Consider the following 24,613-nt stretch of genomic DNA (forward strand, 5'->3'; position numbering starts at 1 on the left):
TTCGCCGTACTTGCCCAGGTGACTTACGTGAGTCTCCTTGAGCCGCTTGAGCTGACATGATAGATGCCATTTCCATTTGATAATGAAACTGTTGCCATAAATGCTCATTTTTATGGTTTGGTTGCTCAGACAACACTCGGTTCGCTGATGGGCAGCTCAGAAGTCACGTTAACTTGGGGCCTGTGATCAAGCTTTTGGTGGGCAGCGAGGCCCAATAGCAATCCAGAAGCCACTTCTCAGAAAAAGAACAATTCTCTCCAGAGAGTAGCGTGGCTTTTCTATGAAATCTTGAGGGCCTGTGCTATCATTCACCAACGGGGCCTGCCTAAGTCTCGTACGATATCCCCATCTGCCACAGACCCTTCCAGCAGCATCAGATCTTCTGGGTCACACAGACCAATGGCAGAGTAGTTCACATGGCAGGCGGCACCTGTCGGGGGTGGGAGAGCAGGTCTGGCGTGATAAATCCGTTTCAGCCTTCCGAGGTCCCTAAGCCTTGGGATCCTTCCCTCTACAATCTACCAGGGGAAATGCTGGTGTCAGAACTTGATCTAGTGTGGGCCGCCTTTGTGTCCAGGTTTTAGTCAATCAGCCAAACAAACAGCTAGAGCCAGTCCCAGCTGCTTGAGCTAATGCCATGAATCCAGACTGCTTCCTGCACCCACGTCAATGAATTTGGCCTAATCCGGCACTGTATTTTTTGCTACTCCTATCCAGTATCCTTAGGGTTCATTCCCAGAACTACAGAGAAGGGGTTGCTGGGAAATGTCATTGCAGCTGCACTGAGTTGACAGAGTGCAAAGCATTGTGGGCACCGTGCCTTACCTTACCACGTTGCCTCCTTCAGTCTCCAAACAAAAACACGGTAGCGTGTGTGTCTTCTTAGAGCCACAAGGGCAAGCACATTAGCGTTCTCCCCCCAGGTTGAAATCCAAGGTCATCGCTACTCTTTTAAGCCTGAGAACTATTCTTAACCTCTGCTGGACACCCCTATCGCTTTGTAATAATAATAATAGCTACCCACCTCCAGTCTGCCCTTAACTCACATCATTTCGCCTGATTCTGATGACCTTACGGTGAATTGCTATCCCCATTTTGCAGATGTGGAAGCTGACGCCGAGGGGGCAGAGTTGGGAAACTGGCAAGGGACGGAGACAGAATTCAGATGGAGTTTCCTGCTTCTGTAGCCAAAGCGTGCTGCAGGGAATCTCCTCCCTCTCTCTTTTCCCTGCTTGAGTTAATATTCGTAGCAGGTTATTGGGGATGGATTGGATAGGGAACTCCAAAACCACAGACTGTCCCTGGTAGGTGGGGTCCTAAAGAGCACTTTAGAGTTAGGGAAGTCGAAGCCCAAAAAGGTGAGGCAATTTGTCCAAGGCAACCCAGTGGGTCATTAACAGGGCTCGGGTGATGGCCAGAGCTACACCCAGGGGGCCGGGAATTAAGCAGTTAAATGAGCTTGCCATTCTGAACGTGCCCGAGGCTGGGATCCACGTCGGCCTTAGGCAAAAATGCCTGTTCAGGAGTCACGAACGAACGTTTTCCTGTCATGCCCTCTGGTCCTAGCGGCCAGGTGGAGCCGGCAGCTTGGCTCTAACCAAGTTGCATCATCTCATCATCCTGACGTCCCTGGAGAGAGTCCCTTTTGCAGGTCGCCAGAAGCTCCTTGGATTTCTTCGGCTTATTTTGTGCGAAGGGAGCGGGGAGTCTTTCTTCCTGGTTTGTTGGTTCTGGGAGTAGGGCAAGGGGTCCCGTGGAGGCAAATGACCTATTCCCTGAGGACCGGCCTGGCGCGTGCGCTCAAATACGAACACCCAAGCGATGTTGTCTTATTCTGAGCTCGTCCAGGTCCAGCTAAGGTGGCAACTCCTGTTCAGGTGCTAGAATCTGCAGTCTGGTGGATTCTCTGTGTCCTTGACATGTGTCTCCTTCAGCTCTTTATCTCCGCGCAGAGTCTGAGGAAATAGCAAGCACTGGATAAGGAGGGCTTAGGCCGGGTTCGTGAGCCATTCAACAAACATCGAGTGCCCTCTGTGGACTGGTGCTGCGGGAGGAGCTGGGGTGCATCAGCAATACAGCAAGCCATACTTTTCCCTGGGAAGTTTTATTCTAGTGGAGAAAGACAGGCCAATAAAAGCAGCAAATAACTAAATTCTGTCGTGTGGTGGAGGTAATCTGTGTTATGGGGGAGGGGAAAGTAGAGCAAGGTAAGGGGGGCAGGAGTGAGGAGCAAAAGGGTGAGTTGCAGAATTGCAGGGGGAGTTCAGGAAGGGGGGCCTCACTGGGAAGGTGGGATCGGAGTGGAGACTCGAAGGAGTTAAGTGAGTCGCCCTGTGGCTGCCTGGGGAGGAACATGCCAGGCAGAGAAAACAGCCAGTGCAAAGACCCTGGGGCAGGAGAATGCTGATGTGTTCCAGGACCAGTGAGGAGGCCCCTGGAGCTGAAGCAGAGGGAACTGGGGGAGACGTAAGAGGGGTGGGGACAGATCCTGCTGCATTTGAGCCGTGGTGAGTGAGGACCAGGCTTTTATTCTCACTGCAAGGTACTGAGCAGAGGAATGGCATGATAACTAACCCATATAGTGCAGTAACGTGTTCTTAAAGGGTGTCTCAGGCTGCTGCATGGAGAGCAGACTGCAGGGGGTGGGAGGGGAGGGGCTGTTGCAGTAGCCAGGTGAGAGGTGATGGGGGCTCAGACTTGGATTGCTTGCAGGGGTGTGGGGGTGAGTCGCCTTCAGAGTTGGGAAGATTTTATTTTATTTTATTTTATTTTATTTTATTTCATTTTGAGAGAGATAGAAAGTGAGTGGGGGAGGGGCAGAGAGAGAGGGAGAGAGAATCCCAAACAGGCTCCTTGTGGTCAGCAGAGCCCGATGCGAGGCTCGAACTCAACAACTGTGAGATCGCAACCTGAGCAGAAATCAAGAGTCAGACGCTTAACCGACTGAGCCACCCAGGCGCCCCGGAGGCGGGAAGTTATTTTAAAAGCGGAGCCAGTAGAATCCGCTGGTGGTGGGTCTGATGTGGGGTATAAGAGGAGATGATGCCAATCCTCTGAGCAACCGGATGTGTGGATATAGAGCTTGCCGACCGTCTCGGCCACTTACTGGCCAGGGTACCTCGGGCAAGCGACTTACCTAGTGTCTCTGTGCCTCAGTTTCCTCAACTGTAAACTTGGAGAGAACGATAGTCCCAACTTTCTTAGGTTATTATGAGACCTGACCTGGTACACAGTAAGTGCTTAATAAATGTCAGCTCTCCTTATGACCATTGTTGCTGTTAACTAGGGGTCAGCAAACCGCAGCCCAAGGGGCCCGCTTTTGTCAACGAAGGACCCCTGGAACACGGCCACCCCCGTTTGCGTCCGGGTCGTCCGTGCTGGGCCGAGTGGGCCTTTGCAATAGATCCTGCGTGACTGCAAAGCCGAAAATGTTTCCTGCCGGCTCTTTACAGAAAGGCTGCTGACCTCTGCTCTAGATGGAATCAGCTGCCAGATAACGTTTCAGTAAAGATTTCTCTCTCTCTCTTTGAGGTGCCAGGACAGGAGTGCGGTGCTGTAGATGACCTCTGTCCCCTCCCCATCGCTGCCACTTGAGGCCGTTCTCCACCCCCAGGCCTGCGGCTCGCCTCTGGGGAGGTACCGGGGCCACACAGCCCTCCTTCCCGAGTGTGTTTTTGTGAGACGTGCGTGGGCAGCAAGGTCCCACGAAACCGCTGGCTGAGAGGAGGGAGGTTTAGCTGATGGGGTGCATGGCCCTGGGGGCAGATCCGAATCGGCCAGGAGCTAAGGGCACGGCCCCACTCAGTTCTGCCTTCCTGTCACCCTCCCCGGCTCTGTAGAGCCTCTCTGGGCAAAGCTGCCCATCAACGACTGACTCGGGGAGAAAGCCGACCAGCGTGCGGTGCAGCTGTGCCCCTCACTGGCTGGCTGTGCCACCTGGGACATGTCACCTAGCCTCTCGGAGCCTGGGCTCTCACACGTGAATGAGGATGTCTTCTATGTTCGGCCCAGAGTAGAAACTCATTTCTTCAGGCACCTTGGCTGCCTTGTCTGACATCCTAACCCATCAGGACCCAATCACGGGACTTGGTTCATGACAGGTGCTCGGAAAATGTTTGTTGAGGGAATAGAGGGGAGTGCAGGGCCTGTGCGGGGCGGATGCCGGGTCCCCCAGGCTGTTTGTGATCACGATGACTTTGCTACGAGATGGTAGGATTCTCTGGAGCGCAGCGTCAGGGGCAGGTGTGAGTTCCGGGGCCAGGGTGGAGCCTTACTGGCTGTGGGAGGAAGGAGAGAGCCCTCGGGGGCTGCGAAAGCATTAGGATTCCCTCGAGAAGCAGGCGAGCAAGTGAGGGGCGTGGGCAGCTCTGACACACAGAGACAGGTGATAGATGAAAAGACAGACAGAGAGATAGATTAACAGATAAATAAATCCAAGACAGAAGGAAAGGCAGACAGGCAGGTTGCCAGGCAGGCAGATAAATAGGTGGGTAAGTGATGGCCGGTGTCCTCGGCACCCGGCCCCCCTCGTCCGTCCGCTGTCACACACTCCTGTTAAGACAGACAGCCCGGTGTGGGCTCAGAGCCTGGGGGCCACATCACCCCGTCTGCCTTCCCAGGCGGACGATGGGACAGGGGGAGGCAGGGTGGCAGGGGTGTGACCGGGGTGTGGCCAGAGAGAGCCTGGGCTGCAGGTGGGAGCCTTGGGTTTGTGTCTCGGCGCTCGGCGCCTCGACCCTGTGACCTGGAACGGCGCCATCTTCTGCCGCGGAGCTCGAGGCCACCATGAGAGGCCGTGCGAGTGTCCTTGAGAGGTGCCCTGCAGCCAGAAGTGGGCTGACTCCTCACGGGCACCCACGTGACACCCTGCGGGGGGGAGCAAAGCCGTGCTGGGGTGAGGGCCCTGAGCGTGTGCTCGCCCTCACGCCGGTCTGCCAGCTCGTGTGGGGCAGGAGCACACTGCCTGCCTCGAGCGGGGTGCACGTGTGGGGATTCCATTCCTTGCCTTCACAGCTACGCCAGCCGTGCCCCTGCGCCAGGGGCTGCGTCCCTGCTCCTGAATCTCGCCATTACCCTGCAAAATCACTTTGACATCAGGAGGCCAAATTAGCTACCTAATTTGCAGAACCCAGGGCGCCACGGAAACGTCAGACTCCACGTTCAAAAACTGTTAACTTCAAGGGGCGCCTGGGTGGCTCAGTCGGTTGAGCGTCTCACTCCTGGTTTCGGCTCAGGTCATGATCTCACGGTTCTGTGAGCTCAAGCTCCACGCTGGCAGTGCGGAGGCGGCTTGGGATTCTCTCTCTCTCAAAATGAATAAATAAACCTAAAAAAGAAAGCATTGATTTCACGATGGCAAGGGCAGAGCAGTAAACTAGGCCCTGTGTGCCCACGAGGGTTGCTCGCCTGCAAAGCCGGCCCTGTCCGCGGCCCACGGTCTCCTGACTAGTGTGGTAGGTGGAGACAGTTGTTAGGGACAGTGGCCCCTGAGCTGTGCAGCCCTCAGTTTGCACCTCGGTTCTAACACTTCCTAGTGCTGTGGTTTTGGGCAAGTCACTTGGTCTCTCTGGGCCTAGTGTCCTTATCTGTAAAGTGGGAATAATGGTAGCACCTATGCCCGTGCTTATTGAGTCAGGTGAATGAATGAATACACCCAAAGTGCTGGGCACAGGTATCAATAAATATCAGCTATCGTTATCCTCCTGCAGACCCAGTTACAGAACTAGTAGGTGACCAAGCCCAGAGGTGGGCCAGGGCGGTCACTCTTGGCCCCTCCCAGAGCCCAGGGTTGGGTCACACAGTTGGCTCCAGGCTCTGGGGCCTCGGGGACAGCCAGTGGTTTGCTTTCTCCCTAGAGGAGCTCATGGCCTGTCTCTTTAGGAGCAAATATGTCACCTGCTGCCACTGGCTGGGAGCCCCCACTGACTCCCCTCCTTGAGTCTGCTACTCTGTCTGGACTGAATTTAACCTTGAGGGGGTTAGCCCTCAAAAGATGCTGGGGCCCCAGAGCATAGGCCCAGGTGACGTCCTGGCTGGTGATGTGGTTTATGAGGGTCGGGCTCTGGGAGGTGTTTGAAACAGACACACTGGGTGACGTGCTCAGGATGCAAAGCTTCTGTCTTCTCATGGGCTTGGAGAAACATTTCCCCTCAAGTTATGGAGGTTTGAACTGTTTCAGTCCAGGGTGGCTCGAGAAGGCTCTGGGTTGCTACTGACATCTCTTCGGTGTCATTGAAGCCCAGTCTGAGAGGCAGCTTTCCAGAACGTCTCTGCTCTTTTGTTCTGCCGCAGGGCTGACCAGAGCCTCCCTCCATAGAACAGCCCTGCTCTGGCATCAGGGAGGGGAAGGGAGAGGAGAGTGAATATTGATCAAGCTTTTACAGAGCCTGTGCTAGAAACCCTCACCCCGGAAACGCAGCTGAGCGTCGAGTCTGGAGCCAGATCGCTTAGGCTCTGCTCTGACCAGCTGTGTTCCCTTGAGCAAGTCACTTAACCTCTCTGTGTCAACTTGGAAGAGTGGTTGTGGGAAACAAAGCATATATGCAAAGTGTCCAGAGCGGAGCCTGGCATATTGTGAGAGCACATAAGTATTGGCTGCTGTGTGTTCTCTTCTGGGCTTTCCCCAAACCTGATAAGGCAGGTCCTAGGAGGACCCCCATTTTATAGATGAAGAGAGTGAGCCTCCAAGAAGGGCATGACCTGCCCAAAGCCATATGGCTGAGGAAGGGGCAGGGGGCGGGATACACCTGGCCTGCTTCTTGCCCCGCCTGTGCCTTCTGTGCAGCCCATATCTGCAGGTGGGCTCTACCCGAGCAAGCACGGAGGGGAGGAGGAAGAGAAGGCTGTTCTGAACCCCACCCCCGTAGGTCCCCAAAGTCCTTGTCTGAGACAGTCTAGTGGCACTTCCCAAACTCATGCTGACAGTCCTGTCCCTTGATCTCATGCCGGGCCAGCTGGGAAAGGGACAGCCCTCCTCCTTGCCTCCCAGACTGTCAGATCCACTCCGGCTGAGACGAAGGGAACAGCTGGCACAGAGCTTTCCCGTCCATCACTTAGGGAAGCGTCTGCTCTGCCTCTCCGACAGGCTGCCCGCCATCTCCAGGCTCAGGGGCCAGGGCGACTCGTACCTATGGATGGCAGGACCCAGGGGAGGGTCATGGTCAGAGAGTGGCCATCCCAGGGACCCTCAGACAAGCTTTCTGTCTTGACATCTGGGTTAGCTCTGATGACTCAGCCTGGCTGTCCCGGCTCTGGGATCCATGAACGAATCCCTTAGAATGGGATGGAAAAGAACAGAATAGATGTAAGGAAGGAGATTCAATGCTTCTGTATCAGGGTGAGGAACATAAAACAGGACGCACTGAGCTGAACTCCAATCACGGTACCAGGGATTACAACCACTGACTCCCAGAGCCTTAGAGCTGTGAGTGCAAGTGAGGGATTTCTTGGTATCATTGCTTCATTTTCCAGATGGGGAAACTGAGGCTTGGGTTACTTCCTTGAGGCTGCTTGCCCAAGGCCATACAGTGAACCTTACCTGACTGAGCTGGACCAAGAGTTTTCCATCCCTAGCCAGCATCAGGTGTCCGTGGAGCCAGCCTCCCCTGACCTCACCTCCATCCCGCCATGCTGGTAACACTGGCTGACATTTATTGAGCACTTACTATATGCCAGTCACGCTTCCAAATGTTTTACAAGCACAAACTTGTTTTATCTCACCTCTGAGGGAGCAGTTAATAACATTATCCTCATTTTACACACAGGGAATGAAGTCAGAGTAATTTGCCCAAAGTCATTCTGCCAGAAAATGGCTGTCAGGCTTCAAATCCAGGTCACCTGGCTCCAGAGTCCAGTGTCTTGAAAATACAAGAAAAAAAAAATAGAGCTTCGAGGGAGCTAGAGCTCCTTGTCCTCGAGGAGTCTTATGGTCTATCAGTTTTGTGTGCCACTGAATCCCATTCATAAAAAGCCTCTTTACTGTGTCTTCACTGGAGGGCCCCAGGGCCAGCCGCAGACGAGATTTGAAGTGGTTCATGAAATTGGATATACGAAATCCTACAGCTGAGGGGGGAACGATCAGAGCAAGGCGGCACGGAGAGGACTCTTGTCTGGTGCCTGGCCTGGGACAGGGGGCGAGACAAGTGAGTTCTAATGTCCCAGCTGGCCCCTCCTTGGTGTCTCACTTTAGTGTCTCCCAACCCTTCCCTGGGCCTCAGAAGCTCTGTCTGCAAAGGGGAAAGTCAGTCTAAGAAATGCTCTCTCTAAAGACCTTTCCAGCTCTGACATGCGAGGATCTGATGAATGGCACCTGGCAATCCACCTGTTTTCCCACAGGTTTCCATCAGAATGGCCCCCTAACACTTCCCTGCTTTCTCCGCAGGCATCTTCTCTCGAGTGAGGTTTTCCCACCACCCTGGAGCTGGACAATTCTTGTTGTTGGGAGAATCTCCCTCAGGTATAACTGAAGAGCCCCTTTCCCTCCTTCTATGTTCCATCTTCGAGGAGCCTTTGTGTCTTTTCTTAATGCCAGACGGACTCAGAAGATGATCCCAGGCATAAATTTGCCCTTGCGGGTCTGGGCATGTCCACGCCTGTCAGAGATGCCACTGATGGCTTCATTTGCCAAGCAAATGATCCACGGAGGGTATAGAGTGTGCTGCCTCCGACTCCGCAACCTGAGCCTACAGGTGGGAAGGAGACTTCCTTCTGTCAAGTCAGGCAGAGCTTGTGCGGGACAGGATGGGAGGTTTAACGAATCCCGTATGCTACAGGGTGAACCCCTCAGCTCAATTCACCCCCGACCTGGGCGAGATGGTCCACTCCCTCGGGAGGACAGAGGGCTCAAGACCACCTGATGTTCCTCCGTAGTCCACCATTTAAATTCATGGTGACATACACACCTCCCACCAAGCTGTTTGCACACTCACCCAATCCACACACGATGCTTTTAGTCATTCTCACGGTAATTTGGCATTTACCAAGCCCCTGCTGAGTGTCATACCCTAGCATTCTGCCTGGCCTCCAAGGGTCTTATGGATTGGCCAAAAAAGGACACAGATCCTGGATTCCGATGGACTGGGTCCAACCCTTGGCTCTTGCACTAACCAGCTATAAGATCTGGGGGGAGCTGCTTTGCTCTTCCAACCGTCGAGTCCTTACCTATAAAACAGGCATAATAATATCGACCTTCTATAGTGAGAACTCCATCTATTTGGTGCCTAGCATGGTGTTAAGTAAATGTCAGTCCCCTTTTTACCACTCTCTCCACCCCTGCCTTTAACTCTCATGTGTCATGATTTTTGCAAGTCTGTCTGCCACGTACTGCACCAGACTAGAGTCTTAGCGTGCTCTCTCCTCCTACACCGCACCCCCCGCCCCAAAACAGGATATGAGTTTCCTTCTCAGACCTAGAGCTCCCTGAGAGAGGCTTGTTCCCACCCGCCAGCTGACAGCACCAGAATTTCCAAATTAGCTAAACCCACAGTCATAAATGGGATGGGCGCTGACCGTGGTGCTGACCCACTTTCACTTTCAGCGCTGACCATGGTGCTGACTTGCTTGCAACGGTCTCACTGAAGAGAAAGGCAACTGTACTCCACAGATGTCTTCACACCCCTGTGTAGATTTTAGGGATCTTCCCAACACAAAGGTGTTTCCAGGTGTGAAAGGCTCCATCAGACTCAGCTTGTATGAAAAGTCAAACCCTAAATTCCCCTGATGATGGAGGGGGGTGGGTGATGAGGTGAGTGGGAAGTTTTAGAATGCACAAAAAATACAACGGTAAGACAAGCTAGGTGTCTCCCTGCTATCTTCCAACCTACTCTGTACACTGCAGCCAGATTCATCTTCTGGAAGCCTTGCTATTATCTGAGAAAGAATCCTGGAACACTAAGAACTAGAAGAAGCTAAATCCAGGCTAGGCCTCCTCACTTGCTTACCAATTGAAAGCTATGGAAGTGACAGTCTGGGACTTTCAATGCCAGGTCATAAAAAGCTTTGCAACTTCTACCTAGATGTTTAGAGTGTTTACCCAGGGGAAGCCAGCTACCACGCAAAAACTCTCCCTACTCTGAGACCACCAAGCTGTGAAGAAGGTCAGTTTGGCACCTGGGGAGAGAGTTATCTAGCCACCCATGATTCACCATCCCAGATGAGGTGCCAGACATGTGAATGAAGAGCATCAGGGACACACGGCAGCTGCATGACAGACCCAAGTGAGCACTGTCCAGTGGAACCCAGTCAACCCACAGAACTTGGGGAGATAATAACAAATTTGTATTTTAATCCACTCTGTGGTGGTTGTTTGTTACAGAATAACAGGTGGTGGAAACAGACCTTCTGCCGTATGCACCCACAGACCCCTGAGGTCCTCCCATTACACATTCATAGACTGTTCTAGTGACTACTTGTATTGGCCGAGAGGCATGCTCTTCAACCAAGACTCCACATCCTTTGCATATGGTGGTGAAGTTGCTAGGAAGCAGTCACCCAGCCATACTGTATTTCCCAGCTCCCTTTGCAACTTGGTAGGTCAAGTGACTGAGTTTTTTAATGTTTACATATTTTTGAGAGAGAGAGAGTGCGAGAGAGTGGGGGAGGGGCAGAGAGAGAGGGAGACATGGAATCCGAAGCAGGGTCCAGTCTCTGAGCTGTTAGAACAGAGCTCGACATGGGGCTCGAACTCGTGAACCGCGAGATCATGACCTGAGCCGAAGACGGACACTCAACCAACTGAGTCACCCAGGCATCTCAACAGGTGACTGAGTTTTGGCCAGCAGATTAGGGGTGAACATGATGAATACCATGTCATCATAGCAAAAGGTGTGGAAGGGCTAAAAAAAAAAATGTCCTGGGTGGTCTTCCTTACTTCCTGCCTCCCTCTGTCTGTCAGTTGGGGGTGAATTTCAGAACCATAAATTGAACATGAAGATTCTCCCATCTGCCTGGGTCCCTGAGGAGAGGTCTCTCACCCACAGATTGATCTGTATGCAGAAAAGAAACACACTTTCAGTTTAAACCACTGGGATTTGAAGGGGTGTGGTGTTTCTACTACGTATTACCTAACACTATACACTTGTAAATTGTGTGTTCCCACTGGCCAGACTGCAAACACCACGAGGGCAGATCCAACCTCTAACCTGATCACCCTTGTAACCCCAGCCCTAACCCGATGCCTGGCACATGGGGACACTTGATAAACACCCAGTGAGTGAATGAGTGTGTGGGCTATTCATTTACTTTTCTGTGGGGTTATCTGAATCACACTTGACCCTCGGGCTAAACTTTGATGGCTTGGTTGTCATGCTCACGCAGGTGGTAGTCACAGACTGCACGTGTGTGTCCCCTACAAATGTATATGTTGAAACCCTACCCCGGAAGTGTGCCGGTATTAGGAGGTAACTAGGATTAGATGAGGCCATGAGTTGAGGGTGCAGCCACCATGAATAGGATTTAGTGCTCCTCTAAGAGCCACGAGAGAGCTTGCTTCCTTCTGCTGTCCGCCATGTGAGGGCACAATGAGAAGTCACCCAGGAGAGGGTTCTCACTGGAACCCAGTGAGAGGGTTCTCACTGCAACCCAGGAGAGGGTTCTCACTGGAACCTAACCATGATGGCACCGTGGCAAAAATTCTTCTCCTCCCAGAGCCTCCCTAGAGAGGCAGGAGCCGGGGAGTCCAGCTTCCAATTCCTCCCTTTGCTTTGGCCTGATTTTAATGACTGATGTTTTTTTTAGGCCTTTTTTTTTTAAGGTAGAGGAGGGTTAGGCGGGTGGCAGCTTCATTCTCGTCAGAAGCTAAAAGGCTCGTTGATTTTTCTGATATCCTTTGAATGTGCCCCTTCTCTACAGACAGCTCCTCGCAGCTGTTAGGACTTCAAATTCCTCATGCATTGAGGGGGGCAGAGAAAAGATATGAAAGGCTTTTCAGCTGACACAAAAGAGGGGAAAAAAAGTGGAATAAAAACGACAATGTGGTTAATACATAAAACGGTGAAATTTCTGGCACTCACTGTATCATTAATCTGTCTAAAGTGGCTTTGATCTCTTCTGCTTTAATTAACTTGTAATTATAACATGATGATTTTTGCAGCGGGCAGAATCTGGGAGCTGGGCCCTGAAAGCGACTTCAGCCTCCGAGTGGCATCATGGAGCAGGGTTTGCAGTATCTCCCTTTCAGAGACGCGCTTCTCACATCTGTGCCCGCACATGCACGGCCACACACACACACACACACACACACACACACACACCAGGTTTCCCCAACACAGGTTGCCATGAGATAGTAGCTGTGTGTTTATATCAGCTTCCCAGACCTTATGTCTGAGTTAGGGTTGTCTGGTCAGGGTCTCCTCAGGGTAGAGTTGGTGGGGAAGGAGAGCATATCATTTATGAACACATCTCATGAAATGTGGGTATTATTAGTCCCATTTTCTGGAGGAGGACACTGAGGCTCAGAGAGTTTAATTCACCTGCCTAAGGTCAGCCATTAAGAAGGGGAGTAGATTGACTTGTCGACCTCAACTCACCCCATCCTTGTCTCGGTGTGGGGAACTCTTGACTTTGGGTTTGGCCATGAGACTTGTTTTGCATGTTGGTGAAGGTGACCAAATATGCCCAGTCTCACCTTCAGGTCCCAGGAGAGCCCAAGAAGCAGACCTGAGGCATCCCAGAAGTGGTCAGCCCAGATCCACCAATACCCAGCAGACCTGCAAGTGTGTGAGTATAAATAGTTCTCTAAGTCCTGGGTTTGGGGGCAACAAGAGTTAACCAATACATTGGTGAGATTGGGATTTTAAATTATTTTTATGTTTTTATTTTATTTTTGAGGGAGAGAGACAGAGTGTGAGTGGGGAAAGGGCAGAGAGAGAGAGAGGGAGACACAGAATTCAAAGGGGGCTCCAGGCTCTGAGCTGTCAGCACAGAGCCTGACGCAAGGCTCGAACTCACGGAGAGTGAGATCATGACCTGAGCCGAAGTCGGCCGCTTCACCGACTGAGCCACCCAGGCGCCCCGGTGGGATTGGGATTTTAAACCCAGGCCCAGAGGTCCATCTGTGTCTAAGGCCCACACGCTTTCCTCAGTGCCCTGTGGCTTCAGAGCTGAGGGCCATCTAGGCTGTCAACCGAGTGATTCTCAGACTGGTAAGGGTGGGGAAGGGGAAGGACACCAGAGGCCTGTCCTTGTCGCCCCTACATCAGCCCTACCTCTTCCACTCCCATCTGTTTGCTATTGGTCTGCTCCGTAATACCGCCCCTCGCACTTCTAATTATTTCGTGCGAGGAGTAGCCTCCTTGTCCCAACCTGGCTGTAAAGATCTCAGGGACGGGGCTCCAAGTTTCATCTCTGGCTCCCCAGCATCTGACTCAGGGCACAAAGCTGGTCCCCGGGCCAACCGCTGAATGATACATAGTGGCCTTCCCAATTTCATTTAGTGCCGGACGGGAACACACACGTCTCGACGATCATACGTGAGTCAGGTGTGGATGCGTCCCAGTGAGGACAGGAAGTTGGGTGGGCGGACTGAAGTCACAGTGAGCGACTAGTCAGTGCCAGACCACGCCAAGTGTCCCGTGGGCATCACCACATTCAGTCTGCCTAACAACCCTGTGGGATAGTAATTCATTCATTCACGCATTCGTGCATTCATTCATCCCACAGATAATTCTGAACACCTTCTCTGAGTCAGGCACCGCGCTGGGCTCTGGGATATAATGGGGCCCGTGGTTTCATCTGACAAACTGAGGTGCACAGAAAGGAAGGGAGGTGCCCAGGACCACACCCTTTGATGAATCCAGGATTCAGACCCAGACTTTTCTCACTCCGAGTACCTTTGCAGCTGTCACTTGCCTGGGATCCCTTTCCTTCAGGCCTTCCCTGTCTCTCTTCTTTGACCGTGCGCTCACCACCCACCCACTCAATCTCTGTCTTACTAGTTCCAACACCCGTTCATTCATTCATGCATGCGCTTATCCAGGCTGGCTCTTGCTGAGCTCCTGGCATGCCCAGACCTGTGCTGGGCATTGGGCACAGCACATACCAGTTCAGCCAACATCAAGGCTGGAAGCCAACCTGAGATTCCCAGGTGTTTTTCCAGGTGTGGCCAGCACCAGCAGAGGTGGGCAGAAGGTGAGAGGGCAGGAGCACAGATAGCAATGTTGGGAACCCTGAAGTATCAGGAGCAAATTGTGAGCAAATGTCAGTATTTTTGGACCAAAAAAAAAAAAGTGGTATGCAAATGAAATGCAAAATGATGCAAATCACGGACATTCAATTTCAGTCCAAAGCTACTTTTGGTAATAAGTCTGCAGCAGGGCTGACGATGGAGACGGTGCATCAGCAGGGCTAGCACTGCCCGCCTCCCAACCCTTAGCCCTGCCTAGGAGGCAGCTGTTCAAGTGGGGGCATCATCACCAGAATGGGTGGTGTGGGTTGTAGGAGGGAGAGATGGGAGCCCTGCCCGGGGTGTGGTGATGAGTTTTCTGGGCAGAGGTGAGTGAGAAGGAACATGCGGGTCTGAAGAACACATCACCCACTGAGCATGCGAGGCACTGGGCAGGCATAATGGCAGGGGCAGAGCCTGTGGTCATGGGACCTGGGGGCCAGGGTGCATGGGTGGTGGAGGCAGGGGAGAGAAGACTGGAATGTAACTAGGACCACAGTCTGAGGCGTCTGGTCTAAAGCTGGAGAGGAAAATCCAGATGCCTCCAGGGGCTGGTATTAATGAGAGAAACCGGCTGTTGTTTGCATTTTAAATACATGGAAATATCCACCACTTCCACAAGGAAACACTCTCTTTATTTCCCTTGAATCACGAGGCCCTCAAGGTCTAGCTTTCGTTTGCCAACTTTTGACAGAAACGTGTGCAAAGGAATTTCTCTACACTAAGGAAGCTGAGAGTATAAGGTAGATGGTGACTGGTGCTCAGGATTAGGGTTGGGGAAACAGGAGTGGGGAGGACACTTGTCACAGCTCGGGAACTGCACGTGCCCCAATCTCCTAGGGCAAGCTGTTTCCCAGGACCAGACGGTCGGTTCCATGCAGGGAGGCTGCACCCAGGATTTTCTGATTTTTCAAAGGAAGGATTTCTATGTAAGGGCTTCTGATATCTAAATGTTGGCTCAAACTCATTTTGCTTTTTTTTTTTTTTAACACATGGCGTGAGCAAAAAGAAAAGGGAAAGGACAAAGAAAGTAAAAAGGAAGGAAAGAAGAAAAGTCTGGAGGCCACGAGCCACCAGTGGAGGCCTCCATGGTGGAGGAGGGATTAGGAAAGGAGAGAAGGCTAGAGGAAGGGAGGTTAGCTTCAACAGTAGCTTCAATTGTCCCAATTTAGGGTACGCGGGTGCCCTGGCACACCAGTGAGAGTAACGAGGAGGGACTGTGTGGAAAAGGCATGTATCAGTTACCTCTATGCTGTGTAACAAACAATGACAAAACCTCAGTGGCCATCTGTTGTGAAACATATACGTTTGAGATGAGGGCACACACACCCGTCCAGCCAGCTGCACATCAGTCAGGTGGCTTTGATGGCCTCGGCTGGGTCCTCTCTGGCACTTTGTGCTCAAACAAGTCATGTGGCCAAGCCCGGATCCAAGGGGGAGAAAAATACATTCCGCCTCATGGTGGGCAGAGATGCACAGTGACACTGTGAAAGGCGTGGATACAAGAATGGCTGAAGCAGGGCTGTTTTTGCCATTTATTTACAATAGGGTAGCTCTGAGTAAGTCACCCACTCTGTCTGGACCTCGTTTGTCATCTGTACAAGGAGGAGGTTGCATGGAATGATTCTTCCAGCTCAGCGAACCTGAGGACCCGGCCTCATGTCAGCCTCCAGATCCCAGGTGGATTCTAGCTGGTAACAGTGGGGAGAAGGGTCTTCCCTCTGTCCCTCCTCTGCTGTGCCCAGGAAGTGCCTGCCCGGGATTCCAGGCACCTCTCATCGGGGATCAATAGCTCTTTGCCTTCCCTAATGGGTTCCCTGAGGGTCATTGGTTGTGGAAGAGCCATGGGGAGAGATGCATTAACCCCCCTTTGTGCTCCCAAGGGGCGTTCATCCTTAATGGAGAGAGGGACATGGCTGATTCGGTCTCTCTGTTTTTGAGTATTAATGAGGCTTTTATAGATGGCACCTTGCTGGGGAGGGTGACACAAAAGACAGACTTTCTCACAGGCCCGGTTTCCATGTGTTGAAACCTGAAAGAACCTTAAAGGAATTCCATCCATCCATCCATCCATCCATCTGTCCACCTGTCCACCCATCTTAAGACCTTCTATGTGCCAGGACAGGGACAGCCAGCAGAGAGATGAATACAGCAGAGCCCCAGTCCCCACCCCCACCTGGTGGGGAGGCACACACATAAGCAGTCAACAGACCATTCTGGGTGTTGGGTGAAGCTAGGCATGGGGGAAGGAGCCAGGCAGAGGCAAATTTCACCCGGGGCCTAGGAGGAATCTGCATCCAGGCTGAACACTGAGGGAAAAGATGTGGCCGGCTCTCTGCAGGCCCTCCAACATTTAAAGGATTAAAGCCAGGGTACCAGGATCAGAGCCCTGCCCTTCATGGCCTTACATCTAAGATACTGACCGACGAGAGTCTTCATGGGCGAACACCATGGTGATGGGATGCGTCCCTGTGGGACCCATGGGCCTGAGGTCCAGACCTACTGTCCTGTGGTCTGAGCCCCAGGGAATGGCCACTCCATCCTGCCCCTATCACACCTGATGGGTGGGTACGAACAAGGGTCCCGAGCTCTCTTGTTTTGTGGCCATCTGTGGGGAGGGTGGCTGAGCAGCTAGTGGGGGGAGCTCATCCCTGTCAACACTCCAGAGGGCTTTCCCTTGAGGGCAACTGGTCCAATTAGAAAGATCCAGGTAAGTGGCTATGTAGCTATAGTTATATGTCTGGGCTCCAGCCGCCACCCAACTCCCCCTCCCTCTCCCTCCAGGGTGAGCAGAGGCCAGGAAGGACCAGACAAGGGAAAGACGCTCTTCCTCAGCAGGACAGAGCCCAGATAGGCATTTAACTTTCGCTTGCAGCCACAGAAGGATTCATAAGTGCTCAAAATTGGGCATAAGATTTCAGGGAGACCCCTAACGTCCCAGGATAAGAGCTCCAACTTTAGGACTTTCAGATTAGCTACCTAATTAGATCTCCTGCTCAGACCAAGAAAACTTTCTGGTATCATTAGAGAAAGCTGGAACCCAGCCCCGGCCAAGATGAGAAGGGAAGGGGTTTTGAGACATCGCCTCCGTGACAAACGCGGCTCCCGGCCCCTGAGAGACGCAACCACCCAGGAAGATGAAGGAACTGGGCCATTTCTCTCTGTAGTCGGAACCAGGAGGTGCCTGGCAAAATGGAAATTTCACATCCAACGAGAGTCTCTTCGCCATGGAAAATCTCAGTATCGATTCATCACTTACTGCCTCTCTAGTTCCAAAGATGGATTGTGTGGATATGTAAAATAAGGGTAACAAATAAAGGAAATACATTTAAAATGTACAAGAATTGGCCAATTTTGCAATATTTCACCTCAATTTTATATGCTGTCAAATATACTTGAAATACATGTGCGCTAAGCATGACAAATATATAGAAACTAAAGCTCTATTATTTTGCTGTAATGGGCCAGGGGAATAGCTTTGAAATAATATTCTTCTGTCTGCAATAAAGGCTTTTCTCTGAAGCTGTCTTAATGCTGTGAACAAAACCTAGCGCTCTCTCAAGGGCTTCTTCCTTTGAATTAGCGCCCCTTTCCGTGGCCTTCTACCACGATGAGTTTGGAAACCAGCTGGTGGGTGGGTGGGTACCTAGCCCATGATGCAGCGGGGCGCGGGGAGCGTGACCGCTGGCTCAGGCTGATAAGCGTGGAGAGGATGGGAGCACGTGAGAATGCGCGCCGGGGGCCGCGGCGTCTGTGTGGCAGGCACACCGTGGCCAGTGCCCCCCCCACCCCACCGCCCCATGTGGCTTGTCTGTCGGGATCTCTCCTGAGGCAGCCGTCCTTCGGAAAACTGGAGGCACCCTCGGCTTGAGAGGTTGGTGCAAGTGGTTGCATGACAAGGCAGAAGTAGGCTGGGGAGGAGTCAAAAGGCGCCAGGGATCAGTCTCTGCAACGAAACGGGTTCGGAGCTGCACTCCGCCGTTCACTGGCTGTGAGCTTTTGGAAGGTCACATAACCTCTCTGAGACTCGCTCTCTTGGCTATAAAAAAGGGAGTGATATTTTCAGTCTTAGAGGATTGTTGTCCCCCCACCGCACATAGACGGCGCTCCCTAAAGTTGTACCGTGTGCTACCTGTGCTCCTGTACATGGCCACTCCGCATGATATAAACACCCCAGTGCATAGTAGGTAGGCAATAGGTAATAACTATCATTATCACTGTGATTCTTAGTCCTAAGTACAACTACTTCTAGAATGTTGGACTTGGAAGGGGCCCAGAGGGGGGGCTGTTTTACACAGAGATTTAAAAAAGAGGACACTGGAATCAGACGGACCTAGATTCACATCATTGCCCTGGCACTTCCTAGCTCAGTTATCCTGGGAAAGTTGTTTTTACCTCTGCTTCCGTTTCCTCTTCCATAAAATGGGCATAATAACGGCGTCGGTTGCTCCAAGAATTAAGTCTGACAGTTCGAGTCTGAGCCTTCATGCTGGCCAGTGCCTGGCAAATGACAGATGTTCACAGTGTTAGTTTTCACAGGCAACTGGATAGACAGAACGGGAGGGTGGCCACCATGAGGCTGAGAGCCGTTAGAAGCAACACACCAGATGTCCCCACAGCGATATGGATCAATCGCAAAGCCCAATGCTGGGATGGAAATGCCACTTAAGTACATTGAAAATGCACGCATCTAAAACAACAATATGCATTTCACAAAAGAGACATACAAACAGAAGGATGCACATAAAACACACCAGAAGGGTTGCCTGTGGGAGGAAAGAGAGGGAGTGGGGATTGAGGATAAGAGGGAATATGTCACTAGATAAGAATGGGATGACAAAGGGGCATCTGCGTGGCTCAGTCGGTTAAGTGTCTGACTTCAGCTCAGGTCATGATCTCACGGTTCTTGAGTTCGAGCCCCACGTCGGGCTGTGGGCTGACAGCTCAGAGCCTGGAGCCTGCTTCGGATTCTGTGTCTCCCTCTCTCTCTGCCCCACCCCCACTCATGCTCTGTCTCTGTCTCTCTCAAAAATAAATAAACATAAAAAAAAAAAGAACGGGATGACAAAGCCACAAGTCCTTATGAAGTCTCTGGACAGAGCTCTTTCCCGCGGGAGTGAAGGATCGCTTCCGGCTGAGCCCCATCCAATGTCAGGGCTGGGAGATAGCTTGGAATCTGTCCAGTTCCAGGGGAACAGAGTGGGCAGCCTGGCCTGTGAAGCACGTGACCACAGAGAAGGGTGTCATGGTCAATGGGAGGTGTCTGGAAAGTTCTACTTTAAGTGTGCACCACCATGCACAAAGGGCATTGCACCTGCTGATTCCCTCGTCTCCTGAGTTTGGAGGAAATCAGGAAAGCAGCCGTCCCACAGCTGGGCGAGTGCAGCTGAAGGAGGGAATGGTGGGAGACGAAAGGCCTGGGAGGAGAGGCGTCTGAGCTGAGCTGGAAGTGGTTACAGCCCTGCTCTGCGGGGAGGGCTCAGAAAACCTGGAACAACATCAGGCTTGCCATCGAAGGTCAGCTGAGGGGCTTGAGCCCATTACATTACAGACCAGGGTTCTTGTCTTACACCGACAAGGAGAAACTAGGTTGTCCCCGGATGGGAGTGCCGGCATTTTGAGGGCTCGCCATCAATGGGACAAGGGAAGCAGAACTGAAAATTCAGGACTGCGGGGGGCGGGGGGTGTCGGACATAGAGAAGTTAATGGATTCCGGTTGAAAAGAAACAAACGAATGTACGTTATATGCGATGCCTGTTACCTAACTTGGTAGACTTTTTCAACTTTTCGATGAGCCGCTCTGGGGATATGTCCCTCAGAACCATTGCTATCATTTGGTCAACTTTCTCTCCACCTGTTCCTCTTTCTTCTTTTTTTTTAAAAATTTTTTTTTAACGTTTATTTATTTTTGAGACAGAGAGAGACACAGCATGAACGGGGGAGGGGCAGAGAGAGAGGGAGACACAGAATCGGAAGCAGGCTCCAGGCTCTGAGCCATCACCCCAGAGCCCGATGCAGGGCTCGAACTCGCGGACTGCGAGATCGTGACCTGAGCTGAAGTCGGACGCTTAACCGACTGAGCCACCCAGGCGCCCCTGTTCCTCTTTCTTCTACCCCTGCTCTTCCTTCTCTCCTCACCCCTGCCCTTCCCCCCTCCTCAGCCCAGAGACGCCTCTCTGTGGGCCAGCCCCGACCTCAGTCCCCGCAGATGCTCCCCAAGTAGGAAAAAATTCAAGTTGCTCAAAGCATTCACCTGCCTCGGCTGTCCACCAGCCTCATGCCTTCCTAGGGGACAAGGGGCCCTTGGAACCACCAATGAGACAGGCGGGATTCTTGCACCCCAAGAGGGAAGGGTCAGGTCCTGGAGGTGTGGGTACACACATGTATTCTTGTATTCCTATGGAGTCATGAATGCACAGAGAAACACACACCCGCACGGACACCCAAACACACAAATGCTTGCCTTGGCACCATGAGCACAAAAACGCAGATCCATACGTAATATGTCCCAAAACATAGGTGCGCGCCCAGACATGCAGGCATGCGCGGGCCCACAGGTAGAGAGGCAGCCGTGTACGCATCCGCGCATAAGATGCAAATGGAAAGAAATGGACACCTGTGGGCGGCCAGGCACACACACAGGGGAAGCGGGAAGTGGGAGAGGAAAGCCCACCTCCCGACGCCCCACCTCACACTCAGGTATGCAAACTAAGAGGCACACACTCCGAGAGCACCACACAGGTGCTCAGCCAGCAGCCCTCTCCTCTCCCCAGCCCTGCTTCTCCCCTGCTGGTGTGTGGGGGGCACGTCAGCAGTCAGTTGGGGCTGCAAGAGGCCACAGCAGAGACACGCGTGGGACCCCGCGGAGGCTGCAATGGACCATGTGAACTCTGTCGCTGCCCCCGGGGTCGGGTCGGCTGTCAGAGTGACTGCCACAGTCATTCTAGCTCCTTCCCCATGCTGTGGTGGTGCAAGAATCCCACTGGGATGGGACATCCGTGGGAGAGGTGTGGATGGGGGAAACACCACTACCCACACACTATCCACACACACCAGCCCGGCTTCCCACGGGGAGCAGGTCAGAGACTGAGAGACCTGGGCTTCAGAGAAACCCTCGCAGGCTTCCTGGGCACTGGACAGAGCACTTCCTTCAAGCACGAGCATCTGGGCACTTTCCCGTCTCTGTGAGGCTTTGGGGTGGGCTTGATAAGCCCGGGAGCTCGCACAGAGTGGGGAGGACCAGCCAGGCGCTCTGCACACAGGATCTCGTTGGGTCTCAGCACTTCTCTCCCTGCTGGACCACTGTCTCAGCTTCCTGCTCCCCTGCTCGCCTCTTTGCAAGAAGACATTCTCCACCCATCAGTCAGAGAGATTCTGTTAACCTGTCAGCCCGTTCACGCCTCTTCTCTGCACAGAACCTCCCAACGGCTTTCGTTCCAAGCACCGCGAGGCCAAACCGCACACGGCATCTAGGTGCTCTTGACCGTCTGGCCCTGCGTTGCCCCCCCATCCTGCCTGCCCCCTGCCTTCCCCACGTTGCTCCCTCCGCTCCAGCCACACCAGCCCCCCTGTTGTTGTTCAAACATGCCGGGCCTGCTCCTGCCTCAGAACCACGCTGATCCCTCCTCCCCTGGCAATGCTTCGGTTGTCAATTAGTGGCATGACTGCCTTAAACGTCGCCTCCGTGGAGCCTTCGTTAGACATCTGACCTAGGACCGCATCCTACCAAGGTTTCTGCTGCCTGCTTCACTTTGCTCCGTAACACTTAACCGCTGTCTAGAAAACTCTACGCTGTACTTATTTTTCTGGTCTATTCTCTGCCTCTCCACGATCACGTGAGCTCGTGAGAGCAGGGTCTGACTTGTTCTTCCTAATGCCTAGGGCAGGTGCTCGTCACGTAGTGTGTGCTCAACATATATTTACTGAACAAGCGGACCATCGTGGGGGGGGGTACGTGTTTTCACCCCCATTTTACAGATGAGGAAACAGGACACCGATGCTGCTGCAATCTGTCCAGACACACAAGGCTGGCAAGGGGAAGCCTGAGTTGGAACCCAGATTGATTTGGCTCACAAGCCAGGGCCTGGACTTACTCTTCCTGGCTGGCACCTGTAACTATGCCACAGGTAACCGTGTGCCAGGGAAACTCCACACCCGTGGTTGTCAAACGGCATATCAAGGTCAATGCCGATCCCTAGGCTCGGCAAATGGTGCCTTGCAGAACGCACCTTGCGAAACGCAGCTCTGTGCTATTTCCCAAGACACCAAAGATCCAGGATGTCACTTGGCTAAACCTCTCATGATGTTCCAGAAGTTATTATGTTCTTCACCTCTTTTCAAAACCTATCTGTCTATGTGATGGTAGTGACAGGCTCCTCAACCCCCCCTTTGTAGGACCTGGCTATCTAGAGCCGGGGGTGAAGCGGAAATAACTTTGACTGAACTCCTGTTATACTTGAACACCGTGTAAGAACATTGTGCTGGCGAGGCAGACACATGCTGTAGCTATATGCACGGGCTCTGTACTCAGTCAGCTGGCTTGGAGGTCTGGTTCTATCCCTTTTGCTATCTGTTTAATCTTGGATGGCTTAGTTACCTTCTCTGAGCTTCCATTCTCCTATCTGTGGAATGCCGGCTTTGTTGCAGATGATTGGCTCCCATACTTATTCCTTTCTTTTCCTTTCAGTAAAAGAACTGGTGGATTTGAGCTGGGCACGTGGTCAGCAGTAAAGACTACATTTCCCATACTCTTGTGTGGCTAAGTGTGGCCATGTGATTATGGCCTGACCAATAAGACGTAAGAGGAAGTTATGGGAACAACTTCCAGGTCATGCCCTTAAGAGAACAGGAAATAGCCTGCACTTCCCTTCTGGTCCCTGCTTGTTGGTCTTAACTGCTAGTGACTTTGGCTCCGGAGTGGGGCGCTGCGTGGCAAACTGAAGGGCTGGACCTTTAGCTTGTGGTCAGGGAGCAGGTGGTGAAGATGCCCGTGTCCCGGGATAGGAAGATGGCGGCCCCTCTTATCACATGGCAAAAATTCAATGTTGCCTGCCATTTTTCAAAAGCAGATCACCGGCCAATAGTGTTCATGACTCTAGTGGGTCTGTTCAAGCCTTCAGAGTGTAGCACGCATGGCTTACATTTTCATGTTCAGCAGAGTCCTGTAAGAGGGACGATCTCAGGCTAGTTATAAACGATCTGGAAGAGGAAGTCTTAGCAGGTAGGAGAGGAGAAGACTGAAGCCCTAACCTTGTCTGGAGTGACTCAAGCCATCAAAGATGGAACATGGCAGCAGAGTCAGATCAGAGTGTGGCCTTGCTGTCCCAGCCTGCTGCCCCAGCCGGCCCCCGGGAGGCCTCCTGCCGGTAGGGAAGGGGTATGGACAAGACAAAGATGCTCGGACGTTAGTACAAGTTTGCAAACAGAAAAACTACACCTAGAAGAGTTCTTGCTCGTGGCTGCTTGTATGTGGAACTGACAAAGCAGATGGAAGGAAAGCCTACGCTATCCATTATAGAGCTACATTTCTTTGGGTCGAATTGATTGCCCTAAGCAAGAGCCTGCTTTGGGCACAGGGCTTCCCATGTACCCAGGCACCTCTGGCCAAGCCCAGCTGTTCTTTTTCCATGTGGAGAAGTGCAAAACAAGAGCAGGACAGTGCCCAGCCAAAGACTGCACAGCTGCACGGTGGACGGATCCAGGAGCAATCACTCACATCAGGGAATTCACCACAGGGTTTCTACTTGTTATCGGCTCCTTTGCGCATCACTTCCACGACCAAGGGTAGTGAAAAGAAATGAAGTTGGTGAAAAGAGGGCAGAAAATTGAGGCATCGTGAATCAAGCTGGTGGCACCGGCCCCTCTCCTGACTCCCACCTACTCTGCCTCCTTCCAGGGGATGGGCGATGTTCTGGCAAGGCAGGGAAAAGAGAACCCGGGTGTGAACATCACACTGCCTGGGTCTGAATCCTGATCGTGCCATTTCCTGCCTGTGGGAGCTAGAGCAGGTAATTTACTTCAGAGGACCCCCATGTCCTCATCTGTGGCACCAATACCCACCTTGTGAAGTTGCTGTAAGGTTTAGATGAGGAAAGGTGCTTACCGTGGTACCTGGCACAGAGCAAGTGCTTGTGTTGAGGTGATTAATGTGAATTGCTAATATCTCCATGGCTTTGTGCAATTGTTGGTTTCTTACTCATATTACAGCCTGATGGCACCTGGAGAGGTAGTCCTCCACCTTCTAGGTTCGCTGTCCAAGGTCCCCAAAGAGGGGAAGACAGATTGAGGATGTTCCCCATGGCCGGGAAGTAACAGACATCTCCTCTGCCCAATCCTATTGGCCAGAAGTTGTCCATGGCACAACTACATTGCGGGGGGAGGGGAGGGGGGACGCGCTGGGCAATGTGGTTCACCATGTGCCCAGGGGAGGACACAGCCTCTCGGCATACCTGGCCT

This window comes from Prionailurus bengalensis, chromosome C1 (genome assembly GCF_016509475.1).
Source record: "Prionailurus bengalensis isolate Pbe53 chromosome C1, Fcat_Pben_1.1_paternal_pri, whole genome shotgun sequence".
Classification (NCBI taxonomy): Eukaryota; Metazoa; Chordata; class Mammalia; order Carnivora; family Felidae; genus Prionailurus; species Prionailurus bengalensis.